The sequence below is a fragment of the Molothrus ater genome, chromosome 2 (assembly GCF_012460135.2).
Source record: "Molothrus ater isolate BHLD 08-10-18 breed brown headed cowbird chromosome 2, BPBGC_Mater_1.1, whole genome shotgun sequence".
NCBI lineage: Eukaryota > Metazoa > Chordata > Aves > Passeriformes > Icteridae > Molothrus > Molothrus ater.
The window spans coordinates 67,724,090-67,740,950 of NC_050479.2; the positions used below are offsets into that span (position 1 = coordinate 67,724,090).

General features: G+C 38.8%; 1 protein-coding gene across 4 annotated transcripts in view; it reads left to right on the forward strand.

The window, feature by feature from the left end:
- The window catches only part of STARD13 (StAR related lipid transfer domain containing 13), a 246,078-nt gene that overhangs the window by 133,021 nt on the left and 96,196 nt on the right, over positions 1-16,861 (forward strand). The gene's annotated exons all lie outside the window — the stretch shown is intronic.

Sequence of the window (16,861 nt, forward strand, 5' to 3'; positions counted from 1 at the left end):
ACAGGTCAAACCTTCCCATAGTAACCCACAAAAGAAGAATAGATGGTCATCCAATTAAAAAAGAAGCAGAAGTCCAGTGCAACTGGAAGAAGGCAAATGGGATAACATCCTTTGGGAACAAGTGTGTGTAACTGTCAGGACATTAGAAAATCTGTCACATATCCTTAAAAATAATTGCTGACTAGGCTTGCCACAGCTGCTTAAGCAGTTATCTAAGCAGTCATTACAAATGTATCGATTTGGTTTTTTCTGAATGTCTGTCTATGGCACTAAAGCTAAACGCAGATTGGCCCCAAAACAAATCCTTTGGCCTGTGCACACAATTTAAAATCATCTTCACAAGGGCTAATGCAAAGATAAAAACCCTAACCAACTGTACCGATTTTTCTGGATTAAAAAGCAAATCAATACACAGTTTTGTATTGATCATGGTTTTGTATGGAATCCTGTTTTCAAGAGCACTGGTTTCCAAAGTGGATGTGGTCCTACATGCAGAAAAATGTCACATAAAAAAAAAAAATTCTGATGATAAAAGCCACTTTCTGGACAGCTTGTAAAAAGGTGTCTGATTCTGCTAACTAGGGGCAGGTATGGAGATGACATCATTCACTTTCATATCTGGCAAATATCACAGCAACTGGTGTGAGGTTTTGACCAGCAGCAGTTAAATGGAATGGCTATTTTTGTGCGCTGCTTTCCAGTAAGATTCTTTAGATCTATGGCTGTCAAACTTTGGCAGTAGTACAGAATATAGTGATGAAATTTTATTGCATTTATAAAGAAAACAATGCATAATTCTTTGGCTAGGTTTAAAAAGATGAAAAAGATAGTTTCTGTGGCAATTAGGAAAATGTAGTTGTTTGCAAGGCAGTCTCAGGAACTGGTCGTGTTTGAAGGATACTGGTCCTCACTGCAGCTCTGATTTCAGGAAGGATATTATGTCATTCTGTGTACCCAGTGTATGGCCTGGATTGAATGGAAAGAAAGGGTAATTTAGTTCTCTGCAAGTTTATTTGAAAATATTTTGCGTGCAGTGCTAGTACCAACTTAGTGTTCAAACAGCATTAACTGAGGATGTGTTGGATTAACACACCTCTTCTACCTGTCATGGTGCTGTTTAACATTCCCTCTTGTAACCTGTAATCCGTCTGGGACAGCCAGGGCTGCCAAAGCCAGCCAGTGCTGCTGAGTCTTTGGACAAGCTGCATGGTGGGAAGTTTCAAAGTTGTAACTTTTCTTCCTGCAGCTTGTTGCATGGATGGTCAGTCTGTGGTGCATGACCTCTGCTTCTCTTTCACAGCTTTCCAACCTGTTCTGCACAGAGCTGTGGAAATGATATTTGTATAGTAACTTGATCATGTGATGTATGTTACTGTTCAGTATATGAAATATTTATGTATTTTGGGTCACTAAGAATAAATACATTATTTCTTTTACTGATGTAAGCTGGGGACAAGATCCACTGTTGGTCACATGTCACTTCATTAGCAGTAAGGAAATTATGTGTGCAGATAGATGCTGATGTCCGTCTGTAAGCCCATACGTAGGCAGACACACATCTAGTGCAAAACCAAGGCACACATTTTTTTCTACAGTGTCCTAAGTAATGACTAATAATTTTCATACAAATAGTTGTATTAGCAATACCAAAAAATATAAGCCTAACTGATATGACTCAGTTTGAAACCTCCAGTTTATGGTCTGGATGAAAAACCTAGATCCATCAATCCCTCACAATACTTCCACCAAGTTTTGCTGGATTAGCATGTCACCCTCTCTGCTTGCTTTGTTCAGACTGTAAGCAGTGTGAGGGTACTGGATCAGTCCCCATCCTTTTCCCAGAGGGTACTAGAAGAGTACTCTAAAATGGATGGAGTTATCAGGCTGTGCTTTTAGAGGTGAATGAGTTTTACCCATTAACAAATGGGATTCATAACTAGCAGAGTGCCACAGAGAAACTTATCAATAATTGAAAAGTAGATTAGGAGATGCAAGATGACAACCAAAACTTGCTTTCAGTCATTCAGTTGAGTAAAGCATGTAAATCATTATTTAGTTGTTTGAATTTGTGTATCTTTGAGTCATACATTTTAAGGCTATTAAGACAAAGTATTTGAGCATAGCTACCCCAATTCTTGTATTAGTACTTCTCCAATCTAATAATTTGGATTGTAGCATACATTTAGAAAAAGATCCAGCCTGCATTTTAAGATTGTTGGAATGGTGAATCCTGCCTTGTTAATTACTTTGCTGAAAACAGATCTGCCACATGTTTAAGTGCTAAGCTGCCCTGGGGCTTGTTTGAATACCTGCTCTCTGCTGCTTACCCAGTTATTTTTCACTTCCTCATTTTCAGACTGGAGGCACCTGAAGTAGGATTGTTATATCAGGGAAATTTTTTCCTTAGTGAAAGGAATGTTTTACAAAATTACAACATATCCAATTTATAATGTATAAAGCAGTCAAAGCTTCCATTCCTGGTCAGTAATGCAGTGTGATACCAAGTGTTGCACATAGTGCTAGTTTTTCAGCCATTAGCTGCATATACTGTTCTAAACTATGCTAATTTATGCTATCATATCGCAATACAGCTTTTTTTCCTCCCTGAAAAACACATTTGCTGAAAACTATTTCCTTTGTATTTTCCTTTGGTGTTAGTTAAAAATAAACTAAATGAGTCATTAGAGGAATTGTACTATTTAATAATTTCTAAAAAGAAAATCACCACAAGGGAAATGACAGGAACCAGACTGTTATTTCAATCAGATCATACTTTGAAACTCCTAAATATTTAGTTTGTGTACACCACCAACTCCTTCAGGCAGAATTATGAGGTGGCCTGTGAATGTGAGTGGTAATTATCTGTTTGGTATTAAACAGGTAATTTCAAGATGTGATCTTTTTGATGATTCCCTTTCCCCCATAAGGCCATTCGTTTCCACACTGAAGGGGACACATGCCTCAGCGTAAAGGAACGGGGTGTAGCATGCTTGGTCTGAGGCATTTATTCAAACTCTCTATGCAGTAACTGTATGAGAATTCATTAACGATTACTCATGTTTTCTTTAAATAAATAAGGTGGTGGCTTTCAAGAATTTATATTACATGAGTCACAAAGTTGTTATTTCTTTTAAAGTGCATGGCTAAACTCAGTGCAGAACAGAAAATACAAAAAGTAGCTGTAGGTAAAAAGTAATGAAGAATTAAGGCTATACCCTGAAAATGTTAAATTGGACTGTGCAGTACAGGTAGAGTGTAAGTCAAGGTGAATGAAGCCACATCTGCCCCAGCATAGACAGGCTGGTAAAGGAATGTTCCCTTTCACCTACAGTACAATTAGATTCTTCGCCTGCACATTCAGTAAGACAATAATATGAAGAAGCAAATGAAAACAAGACAAATTCCTATTCTCAGTGAGTAAATTCCTGCCCACAGTGTGTAATGTCCTGTGATTTGTCTCAGTTTATGTCCACAGGCAAGAACAGTTGAAGAGAATTGTTAGATGGAGCGATATTAAATCAGACTTTCAATTTTTCAAGGCAAACTCTCCATTCAACATTCAGTAAATGTTTTATACTCTCATGTGTTGCGATTTCAGTTTTGATCTTGTATGTCTGCTATTACCTTTGGTCACCTGGATTTGTCTGGTTTGAGTGAGTTTTAGAAGTGCAAACAAATGCACTTTTCTGTCTTATAGTCTTCCCTTTGTAATTAGTTCAAGGTGTTTATTTCTTCTATTTTTCTAAGAATGAGTGGAATTTGTGGAAAGTGTTACAGAGGTATACAAGTGACTTGGAAAAAATTATGCAATTCAAGTGACTTAAATTTCAACAATTATTCTACCCTAAGAGATAATATGCTCTTGTATTCAAAAGGAGAACAGGAAGTCATGTATGTGAAAATGTTGCAGTCAGAGGCTGCATTAAAAAAGCCCACATAAAATTCCTGGTATGCACACAGGTGTGGATTACAGGATGGGAAATGGGATACAATTAAAAAATTAAAGACTGTGAGTTTGGTCAGACATACAAAGAGGACAAAATACAGTTGTTCAGGCAACCTGAACCATAGCCTTTCTCATGTTCTGATGCTGGCCACTTTACCTGCACATGTTTAAACCTCACTGACTGAACGCAGGAAAGTGAAAGATTAACCAACAAGATTCAGCCTTGGTGGTAATGATACAAACACCCTCACTTAGGTCATCTCTGACCAGTGCTGGAGGTCTACTGTCTCATGAGCCTGTAAGCTGGGAAGTCAGGGCAGCAGCACCTTGTAGCCACTTCACAGCTCCCGGTGCCTCCTCTTGTGGTGCTTCTGTCTATGGTCCAACCCAGGCACACAGGAGAGGACAGAACTGGGGCTGGGATTGCCCAGAGCACCAGGAGGAACATCCTTAGCTGCAGAGCTGCTTTGCAGACCTCAGCTGGGACATGGTCCACCCCCCTCCACCATTAGATATGTGTGGGGCAGGTGTGTGCTCACAGCAAAGGGATCTTTGGGTTGGTTGTTTCATACACTCTTTAAGGTCCCTTAGAAACTGAGACCCTATGTCACCTGAGATTTCTTCATCATCTTTTCTTCCTTATACACTCTTTCCTTAAGTCTTTAGACCTAGACTTAAATAAACTAGAATTCTTAATTAAATAATAGGATTTTTAAGAATACTTTTATTATGTACTTGTACTCTGAAACGGTTGAAGTATTTGTGGGAAACTTTAACACAAAAAATGTGAGCATCCTTAGAGGTATTTATAAGCTCAGAGTGCCCTGAGATGTGTTTATTTTAAAAACAATATTGGTATATAAGAGTGCAGTCCAGCTAATTAAAGTTTTAAAAAGTTGTTTTTCATAAACAGCAGGACATTTAAAAGGGAGAAACCTTCACTGGAGCCACTATCTGGCAAAAAAGTTCAAATATGTAACTAGAAGTGGTCTGTGTGGTACTGGAGATTGGATTCAATAGCAGTGGCTATTTCTAGTCTTAAAGCTTCACAGCCACGAAATGTCAAAGACACTTCAGCTGACACATGCAGGTTGAACACCAAAAAGTAAATCTTGGCTCTTCTTATAAGTTAGGAGACTTTTACTCTCAATTTCACTGAAAGCAGGATTTCAGCCAAGGTGAAATCTTAACATGAGGCTTTCTTATTTTGAAATTGTGAAATGAACAGCTGTAGTTGTGCTATATATCTTCTGCATTGATCATGGAGGAGACTGAATTTCATATTAACCCATTGTATAAGTAAAGACAGTAATATTAAAAGACATTTAAGCCAATAAATGCAAGATTTATGCTCAATAAATGAATCACTAGAGTCATAATAATCAGAAGGGGAATTAGTTTAAATTTAGAAGGAGTGGTAAGTCACTGTGGCATATAAAATGCTATATAACAGAAGTAAAATGGAAATGAAATGACTCATAATAGTTGATTAATTAAGAGAATATGTATGTAGCATTTTTGCTACTCAGTTTCTTATATCCGTATTTATACAGAAATCTCTGAAAATAAAGTGCAATGTTTGTACCATGAGCACTGTAAATGTTAATTTAAAAAAATCTGCAGTTTTAGGTTCCAAACAGATATTATTATTTCTTGGCAGTAGAGAGTTATGTGCTTTTAATTTTTATTCCTGTGCAAGCTGCGTAGTCAATGACAGCATCTTAGCCTCACTCTTTTTTTTTATCTTATTCCTATCACAAGATATTGTCAGATGTTTAATTGCACTTAAACAAATATATGAGCTGTTTCAAATAGGGCATCACGTATGTTTGGACTAGTGCCTAAGGGACTGAGCAAACAGGACCCTTGTTACTAGGTTATGAAGCAATTGTCTGTAGTTGAGTTTGTTACACCTTTTAATAGCTGCTTTTGGGGGTAAAATGATGAATTACATATCCTGTGAGCTTGATCCAGTATAATACTAGTTTTGTCATTTCTTATTTATACTCATTTTATAGATAAATAAATGTAAGCAAGTGAGAAACCCCTCATCTTTGTGCCTTGTGGTGCACTTTTTGCTTAAAAACCTGAGGAGTTTCCCCTTTCAGTTCCAGTTTAATGGGTCAGAGAAGAACACCATAATATGGTGGGAGAGAGGAGGGCTCGAGCACCTTGAGCTGGACTATTTAGAAGCTGGACTATTTAGAAGAGTAGATAGTATGATTCAGAGGACTTGGGAGTATTTTGGCTTGGCTGAAAAGGATGTGTGTGACTCAGTTTGAAAGCATCTTGTGGGTTTTCGCCTCTCTTTTGTTACAGGACCGAGTTTAATTCTACGGGGAGAAAACCATCCCTCCGTAGCAGTTCAGAACGCATGGGATTTTGACTAATACAGACACAGAGATGAACAATCCTTGTGATAAGTTAGGTAAACTTGAAAAAGTAACTTGGTTTAAAATAATGGGCTGTGAGGTACATCTTAAGTAAATACCATCTGCCAGGCATGGAAACTGCCTGCCTGGAACATACCAGACATTTTGCTTTCCAGTCAAAGCCTTTGCCAAAGAAGGACTCAGCCCTGCTACTTACTCAGATGAATTTTCCCCTGTGCTGAAGGAGCAAAATAATACATCCTCATAATGTCAACTGGTACTGTTTTAATGAGCTAGATGTTACAGGCCTTTGGCAATAGTTGTGCTCTCTTTTAATTGGATTTTGGTTGGAGGAAGGTCTGTTTGTGTGAGCAAAGTTTTCAGGATTTGGAACCAAAATCTCTGTCTATTTATTGTCATCTCTCTCCTTTAGTCCCAATGGCCTAGAGGGTATCTGATTTTTTCCCCCTTAATGTGTCACTAGTGTCTTTCATGGTTTGTTTATTTTATTGATTTTGCAGTGCTTGTTTCTAGTCCTCCACCACTTGAATGGTTTAGGAATATGGATAAAAGGAGTAAATTCAAATTGAAATCTCTAATTTAATTCTAGCTTTTATCCTCTTTAGTCACAAACACACACCCACGGGCATCTAGCACTCTCCAGACCTGCCATTTTCTGGGAGATTTCTCAGCTTCCTTCCTGCAATCATTTGCAGGAAAATACAGCATCCTCAGCTTTAAGAAAAGGCAACAGAGCTTTTACTGCTGAATGGGTTGGGAAGTGAGGATGGTGGAGTGAGGAGTGAAGTGAGGAGTGATTTACTCCTGTGAAACACTTCTCTGCAAAGAACTATTGCTTCTCCAAACCCCTCAGTACATGCTGAACCATGTGGATTTTCTCTAGATCTCTGACAACACTTCCCCCTTCCTTATTGCATGTACCCTTTGGGCCAATTCTTCAATGTCCATTTATCCACATTATTATCCAGAAACTCCTGCTTGCAGATATTAGGTGTTAACACATTGCCTTCCTGTGTTGGTACAGCAGTAAAATGTCCCTGTGAGTCTGAGTGGGCATATCTGTGCTGCTGAATAAAAAAGATGGGAGGTGAGCTTGAAGTACCCCCTGGGCTGCTGAGCAGATTCTCCGGCTCTGTTTTGGGCTTCTCCAGCTGGCTCAGCTCAGACTAAGCCTCAGAGAGGACTAGTTATATTACTAGGTAGTGAGGACATGAGGTGAGTGATGCCACTTGACCAAAAAACAAGAATCAGTCTGTGTTTCATTTAGCAGTGTAATTGTAACCCCTCTTGCTGCTGCCACAGAAGATGCAAAATGAAAAACCTTGCTCACATGGTCTATTATCCCCCAAAAGAGGTAATACAATTTTTAATGCTTGAAGTTTGTGATGAAAATGTGCAAAAGTAAATGTATCCTGTCATGGAGTGCCTTTTCATTCCTGCAAAAACGCAGAAATAAATTCTGTTTAAAAGCCAAGTACTTAAGTAGTTTTCATTATATCATACTATGAAACAGACAGTTCATATTAGCTAACCACAACCCCATCCTTCCCCTTTTGAAATTAGTGTCCCAAATCTGTGTAAGGTCAGAACTTGCAAAAACTATTCCAAATAATTAGATCTTATTGCTGATCCCAATGACTGCAGCATCATCAAGTGTCCTTCCAAAAGACCCACGATTTGAAAAGGGACCAAAGATGTTAGATGACTCTAGATTTGAGGAGGAAGCAGTATCTCTGTCAACACTCAGATGGCACCAGGGTGCCATCTTTCACTCGTGTGAAAGGTACAGTCCTTTTCCATCGTTTCAGCTTCAGGAAGCACAGAATGTTTCATTTTCCCTAGTCCCCAGCTGATATGGGACTGGGAGTCTGGACAGGACAAGACTCTCAGAGCCACACAATGTGGCTTTTTCATGATATATTTGGCAAACTTTAATGTTCTGCAGGATGAATCTAAGTTTTGTGTCTTTAATTGCATCTGATGGCGGCAGCTGAATATCTAATCATTTTGTAACTTCAGAGGTAATGACTTTCTCTTCCTGCAAACATTTATCTGAAGGGGATAATGTAAAATCCAAAAGTTAGTGCTTGGCACAGAGGGTGAGGCAGTAAGTCCTTGGCTTTACATTTTTTCCTTTTTCTTTTCATTTTTACAGCTATATTTATATGTATTTCTGAGGACATTTTAAAACTGCCATCCTGTCAGCTTCACTTCGTTAAAAGTGTGGCAGTCTGCCTAGGTCTTATCCAGAGTTAAGAGGAGTTTCTTGTCTCTTAAATTCAGCAATATCTGTCTTAAAAGTTTCTTCCAAATCAACAGACTGAGATATAGAATACTTTTTCCAAAATTTTATCATTCGAACTGCTGATTCTGCATTAAAACTAAACACCCTTGCCAAAACCTGAGCCAGGGCAGCAAAAGCTGCATTTCATACTACTGTCTGAGTGCTGTAGCCTGGATCAAATAATACAGGCACTGATTCATGGCCAGGATTGCTCTATCTTCATCCAGTGCTTCATGCTGAAAGCTGAAGCTGTCTTCATCGTGGTGATGGCTGATCAGACATGGCATCAGTGGTGCTACCTGGGGAGATGAGTGGCTGCAGTTCACCCTGAGGCCATCCCTCCCCAGCAGCCCTGACATCCTCCTTGAAGGGCCATGGGTGCCAGAAAGAGGCAAAGGGGTGCCCTTGCACTTGCACATGGGGCAATTATCAGTTCAGACTAAGAAAGTTCTGTTTACCAGCAGCTTCTGAAGGAAGGAAGAGATTTCCGGTGACATTTTAATTCCTTTTATGCAGAGCTATTTTTAGACAGTGCTGCTGCCAGTCATATCAAATTCTTTGTCTCTTTTGAATTTTCACTGAACTGCATAATAAGCGTTTCAGCTCCCTGGTGCATAATGGCAGTGTTATTTGCTGAAAGTCTTATTATTTCAAGTGGCCTCTTATCTGAAGATCAATTCATTAGTTCTGGCCTCTGAAGTTTAAAATGAAACAATTGCAATTGCTAAAGAAAAAATGAAATTACACTTTGTTTCAGTAATACTTATTTTCTCTAATGTTGGGTACTGAAAGTCTATTTCAAGGCTGACAAATCAGATGATCCATACATATTTCTGGGCTGTAATCTGACCTCTGACATCCACAGCTTGTCAAGATGTGTGAGAGAACTGGGCTATCACTGAGGCAAATTTAGTTCCTTTTCTGTTATTTGGTTTATCTTTTTAGTCAGAGAGTGCAAACCAGTTTCCACCAGATTCCAGATGCTCATGGAAAGCTACCAGCAATGAGAACTGCAAGGAGAGGTCATTTAAGTACTCAGCTAAGTTTACTCAGCTAAGTAATTATATGTTACTCAGAAGTGTCTCAGACCTTTGAAGTTGCCTGTTCTAGAAAGTTGTGTTTTGGACCATTTCTGTGGAAGACTTTCGTTAAGTTGCTCTATTGCCATTGGATTCTCATTGGGCATGGGACCTAAAAGTTGTACAAGCAGGAAGACAGTTTTCACCTGCCACCATGTATGATATTATGTGAAAATAATATCATATTATTTTCTGTGGTCTGAAGTCCTGGAAGATCCCCCATCTTGAGTCTTCAGTGAGGATCGGTATAAAGCTATCGGCATTTTCATGGTAGCTCTGCAGAGCCACTGACTCCCACACTGGCAAGGCTTTTTACAGCTCCATGGTGCCTGTGAATGTTTCTAAGAACAGAAAGTTTTCAAAAAAACTGCCAAGACCAATAGAGAGAGCTTTTAAAATGCAATTTGAATATATATAGTACACAGAATTTTAAGGATAAGGACACAAGTAGTGGAGTGAGTAGCTTTTCTTGTTCAGCAAAACATTTCTGTGACCAGAGTGCTTTCTTCCTCCTGAGCACCTGAAGTTGACAGTTGAAAATTTTCTGGTTGAAACTAAAGCTTGCTTTTTAGAAAACTTATGAAAACCCAGAACTGTAGAATAATTGTCTTAAGTGAATATTCAATAGACATAGCCACAATCCATTTAAAGTGAATCCAAAAAGTGCCACTCACTTTTTTTAAGTATTCCTTATTGACTCTGTAGCAGCTGGAAAACTATAGCAATTTTTAATTATCTTCAGAAAACAAAAAGCTCCCACCAACACATGCTGGTTTTTATCAGCAGCTGTTGTATGCTGACATACTCTTTCAGCATGTATGAGGCTCAGCTGTCCTAAATAATCATTGTAAAATGTAAAATAGATTTATAGTGATGTTAATTTCTTGTTAGATATTTAACTACTGATGTAATTCATACTGAATTTAGGTCTGCTTCTTTGTTTAAGCTATAAGAAAATTATTTAAAACCAGGATTAATATTTAAGAGGTGCAAATAGCTTGTACCAAGAGTTTAAAATATTGAACTGTGGTGAATTTTTAACAATCCACTAAAAATAATCAGATTCCCTGTTGTCATGGTTTTAGGATTTGTGCAAGTGTAAAATTTTACTTTCTGCCTTTGAGTAACAATTACTGCAACTTTATGGCAATGAAAAAGTTGCAAATTAATCTGCTGATTTAAGGAAAAATCTTTACATGTCATCCTTTTATTAGCAGAAGTGGAAATCTTTATAGCAGTGGCAGTTGTCAAATTAGATGCTGCAATTTTGTTTATTGCATGATTTAGCAGAATTTGGTTTTTTAATGGCACTAGTGTACTCTTCAGTCTGAGACACCAATAAATACATGTGACATTTATGCTTCAGAAGTGTTTAGAAAGACATATAGATATGGTAGATTTTTTTTCAATGTATCTTGAGCTTGCATCTTCTCTAAAATGGAAAATTTGTGATTAGCTCAATTTTTCATTACCTTATATTCTCGGTGATCTATTTTAATTTTGCATTGAAAAAATATCAGGCAATCTGTAAAATGTGTTGTTGGCATCAAGGCAATTTTAGCCCATTTCTTGTTCACATGAGAGACTGACAGAGATTTGATGGTTTCCATTCTGACTGAGGCTTAACCTGGAGGGAAATGTTACATTCAGGAGACTGGACTCTTGACATTTTAAGAAGTCCTTTAATATGGATTAAAAATATGCACGGGACTCCACATAGTTCTATTTCACTGAAATGACTATTGACTTTTGGACTTGAGTTTTCACCCAGTCTGTTTTTAATCAAACTGCAGTCTACTGAAATGCAGTTCAGTTTCTAGTTTTAAGTAGGACTCAGGTGATATTCACTTAGGCTGTGTCCGTGTGGATACATAACAACTTCAAACCAGCTGGATAAGGCACAATATTCCTTTGCTGTCTTGGAGACCAGAGTTCAGATCCCCAGCAGAGAAATACACTGTGCTGAAACAAAATATCTCTAGTTTGCATAAAAATAATACATGCAGGAGCATTACAGTAACACCACTAAGTGCAAGGAATAATCCTGGTTGAAGTCTCATGTTTAGAAACTGCGATTTCATGTTTGATGTGTCTGCTTCACTGAAACGTCCTAAAACCCTCCAAAACTTCAATGTTCAAGAACTGCCCAGGCAACAAGACTGAGAACTTTACAGAATCACAGAATAATTTAGGTTGGAAGAGACATTGAGAGATCACCCAGTCCTGCTCCTACTCAGAGCAGAGACAGCTGGGTCAGATTGCTTGGGACTTTGTCAGGTTAAGTTCTGAGTTCTCCAAGGACTGAAATGCGACTTCCACACGTGCTCTGGGCAACTTGTGATGTTATTTGACCACCAAATGGGGAATTTTCTTTTCTTTTATGTCTAATTGGATTTAAAATTCTGCAACCTTGTTTCTGTTGCCTTTCATCCTACAGTTGTGTCCCTCTAAGAAGACCCTGGCTTCACTTTCCCGTTAAGTAGATGAAGCCATTAATTAGCTCTCCTAGCCTTTTCTCCTTAAGGTTAAAAAACCCAGCTCTGCTGGTCTTTCTTTCTATGTCAAGTTGCTTCAGCCCTCTGCAGGGCTTGGTGTGATATGTCCATGATATCCTTGTGCTGGGGAAGCCCAAAATGAACAGAGTAGCCAGTTATTTCACAAGTGTGAATAACAAGAAAGCAATCATATACCTTGATCTGCTGGCTACATTCTTCCTAATACGCTAACCTAGTGTGAGGGTGTTATCATTGGCCAAAACAGCAAATTTGTATTCAATTTGTCGCCAACAAAACCTAAAGGACTTTTCTGCAAGGGCTGTCTGTCCAGTTAGCCCCAGTCTGTCTGGTTGCAGAGGATTATTTCATCCCAGCTGCAGGGTTTATGTGGAATGTGTGAGGTTCCTGTCAGCCAGTTCCTCCAGCCTGTCAAAGTTGAGGAGCAACCTCCTTTGAAGAGCAGCATCTCAACCACCCCTCCGTGGTTTAGTATCATCCACAAATTTGCTGAGACTGTGCTTTATTCCATGATCCAGGTTGTTATTAAAGACATTAAACAGTATCAGCTCATTATCATTGCTTCAGGGATACCAATAGTAACCAACAACCAACTGGACTTTGTATTGCTGAGTACAAGCTGTGAGACCAGTGATCCAGTCATCTTCCTCACCATTTGCCATCCATGTAATCTATGGTTCACTTACCTGGTTTAGCGCTAAGGATGCAGTGGGAGACCAAGTTAAAGACAAGCCTCCTTGTTCTGTCTCCTTCCCTAACTAGTCCCTAACTAGTCCCTAACGGCCCATGGGTTATCGTATGTCTGTGAATGACCCAAGTTCAAGATCTTGCCCATTTGGCATAAGCAATAGTAAACGTTTCTCACTTGTAAGTTCTGCCAGCTTCAATTTTATATAAATTAATAACTGTACATCAGCACAGATAATTGAACCAGTACCCCCAATTTCATTGCTCTATGCCATAAGCACTATGCTGCAAAGTCAGTCTCAGTAGACCTTCCAGTTCTGTAGTATACATGGTATAGGATCCATAATTCATTGGATGAAACTCACCTGTAGTTCTGCAGTCTTTAAAAAGAAAATAGGATGAAAGCAGAGAAAAATAAACTGACTTTGTAGCTTTGTTTATTTGTGATTTGTCTTGGTGAGCTGTTAATGTGTAGTCAGTCAAGTCCAATGAGCTGATGCCATTGAATGCAGCCTGTGGAGCTGCAGATTACTCTAAGAAAATTTGGAGTAAAGAAGAGATTGAGGGTGAGATAAGAGGGGAGCAGCATGTCTGCTCCACCCTTCCCAGTATATTTATTTCCAATGTACAGGATGAGGTGAGGCCATAGCTGCAGAGCAACTGAACAAGCCACAATGGAGATCAAATCTAAAGCAAATGAGGGATAAGGAGACAGACAAGGTAGGTAGGTCACTGTTGTCACTAATGCAGGAGATAGAGGAGGCCACCAAAAATATCCAGGGATGCTGAATCAGAAGTTGTTTTTCACTCTGGCTTCTGAGTCTTAGTCTTGCCCCAGGCAATGGATAGCTGTATTCAAACTGCCATTATCTATCCAGGAGTACAAATATGACTCAGGTGAAGGAGGACAAGTAAATGCAGGTCTGCTGCAGGGATGTACATGTAAGAAAAATGCATGTACACGGGTTTTTAGTCCTATGAAGACAGAAGAGTTTGGAACTAAAAATAGGCATCTAGTTATTGTTATCTATTTTTTTGAGTCCCCTGTCCTAAGTCCTATCAGTAGAGGAAGAAAAAAAAATCCCAGAAAACAAACATATTAAAAAATTGCTTACTCTTTCTAGGAAACATTTAAAAGGCCAAAGACCATCACAGATATCTTTATATGATCAGAGTAACTGGACTGTAGGAATTAGCTTAGCCAGATAAGTAATTTTATTGGCTTTAATAATAAAGTAAATCACTCATTAAAAAAAAAAAAGTGCACCTCTGAAGTATTGGCTTTAAAATATTTTGACCTTAAGAAACCTGAAGGACTTTAGATTATCTGGAGTCCACTGTGATTCTGTATCTGGAAAACCTAGAAAACTTTACTAGTCTCTTCTTAATTGGTATGTTTTGTACCACATCAAAAACTGTAACAAGTTCCCACTGGCTAGCAGAAATAATTAAGTTTACCTATTTTTATAAATGGTGCTTTTGAAGTAAAGCATGACCTTAAAGATGCTTGTTTTTTTTTTTTTTTTACTCTCCCTGACCCTCCTTCTCAGAGCATTTGAAATCTTTGAGGTAAGCAGAAGCGACAGGTGTTCAGCAGCCTTAGAAAACTCTGGTAGCATCTCTGTAAATTGGAATCTGTAGCTGCTAGTGCAATTTGAAGATCAGAAGATGGACACAGCAAAGCTCAGTGATTTTGATGGAGTACAGGTGGCAGCAGAGCAGTGAAACCAGAGTTACAGTTCCAGAGTCCCCAACACCGTTTTCAAGTAAACTAGATCACACTGCCTTGCCAGAATAGAAAGACACACAAAAGGCATACTGGCAATAAAATACTAGAATACTAATAAATGCCTAAATTTCTTTCATGGGGCCTTTCACCTACAGCTCTTTCAAAAGGAATTGGCATGGGTACAGGCATGGCAGTAGCAAGATGACAGATGTGGCACCATTGAGATGCATAACATCTCTGCACATCAGAGAGAAGGTATCAGTCAGGACCAGTAGCTGGCATGGAGCATCCTGGGGGAAATCCTTGACCTTATATAAAAACTACACCACCCAACATCTCTTATAACTGAACTGAAACTCTAACATAAATTATCTCCTTTGAAGGAAGACCTGAATGAAATTACTTGTACTGGCAGCAGTATGGGTTGGAGTCTCAGAGTGAGTGGGGCAAGGCCTGGGGCTTGTTTCTGCAGTGTTGGCTTTAACCTGTGTTGGTCTGGAGAAGTGAGCAGCTCACTGCTCAGCCCCAGCTCTAGGCAGGGTCAGTGGACATGTAATCCAGCTGAAATCCACATTCTTGCCAAAAGGGCTGGTTTTAGTCCCAGGCCACTTCCCTCTTTGGATCGAGGCTGGTAAAAGTGTGACTACAGGATGACTTGTTCACATCATTGGCCCAAAAGATTGTGCTTGTATGGTTTTATTACAAGGTAGGTGGTAAGAATGTGTAGTGAGGAATGGGACAGCTCTCTTTAATGCCAATCAGCAGTGTTACTGAATTAAAAGCAAAGACTGTAGCTGCACAAGCAATGCAGAGAAAGGCAAGAAAGCAGCTGGGTGTATTGGATTTGTTTGCACATTTCTAATGTGTCCTTATGCCATTACTCAGCAGAATGATATTAAATAGACATTTCAGAGTATCTTAGTTGGAAGTCTAATTAAAATATGGCAAGGTTATGCACAAAACATATTTTAAACTGTTGTTCACATTTGTTTACAAGAAACCTGATAAAACCCCTTTTTCCCTTGCCTGGATTGTACTGCCTTTACTATCTGTGGTACACTGATGTTTGCAACTCTCTTGATTACTATTGGAAAGCAGTTATTAAACAGGGTGTTTTATTCTAAACAAAAGTTCCCTAGAAACTGGCAGGGCTAAAGGATTTAAAGGTCTCATTCTGAAATGCAGATCATATCTTTTTATTAAGAATTTCTTTGTGGATATTGGAAATGTAAAGTTGACATTTCAAAAGAGATCAGCACAAGCAAAGCACACAGTGCTTAGGAAAGAAAAGCCAGATTCTTCTGGCATTATTCATAAAGAGAAATATTGGGACCTCATGTGAATCAGCAGGTAGGAAGCTGCAATGTGCCAGTAATATCATAGTGCTCTTTGAGCATGTTTGGGAAATCCAGAGGTTCAGAACAGGTCTATCTAAGCTCTTGATTTAATTGCTTATCTATCTACTAGTCCAATTTTTCTCCTTTATTTGCTTTAGTTTCTTGCCTTATCACTCTCTACCATAAGAAATAACAACACAGATTTTGGCCCCATGTTTTGCATCTGCCTTCAGAGATAACTTTCCATAACTGCCATTTTCATTTTGGTATTTTCCCCTTCCTTATCACAATATGCACATGGTCCCTCTCCCAAATCTGCTAAGAAAGTATGCTAGCAATGTGCCTTTACATGTTTGACAGAACTCTAGCGTGCATAAGATCACTGATCATTAAAAAAAGGCTGTCTAAACAAAATATTCCTTTTTTTTTTTCTTTATGGACATTTTTTTCCAGTGTTTATGCACATCTTAATTTGGCTGCACAGAGTCTATTTGTGTAGTTGCCCCTTTTACCCTTTTTTCTTCTCATTTTGCCTCCCTGCTCTGTAAACAAAATGGAAATGGAAATATGCCTTTAACCCATCATTTTCAAAAAAATCACAGATTTGGAATGTTTTTATTATGTATCAACTGTTGTTAAAAATACAAGTTTTATATTTAGGAGCCTTCACTGCTGCACATTTACAAATCACAGAGATGAACATTCGTCTGCAGACACCCTCATGAGCAAAAATAGCACATTCCCAAGTGGTATCATTTGGGGAGGCTGTAGTACAAATTCCCTGGCAGCTGGGAAAGCAGGATAGAGTGCAAGGCAGCACTAACAGAGCTTCTGTGATAGAGGGGAACTCATCATGGCCTTCTAGAAGTCCCCTTGGGGGCCATGTGCTATTC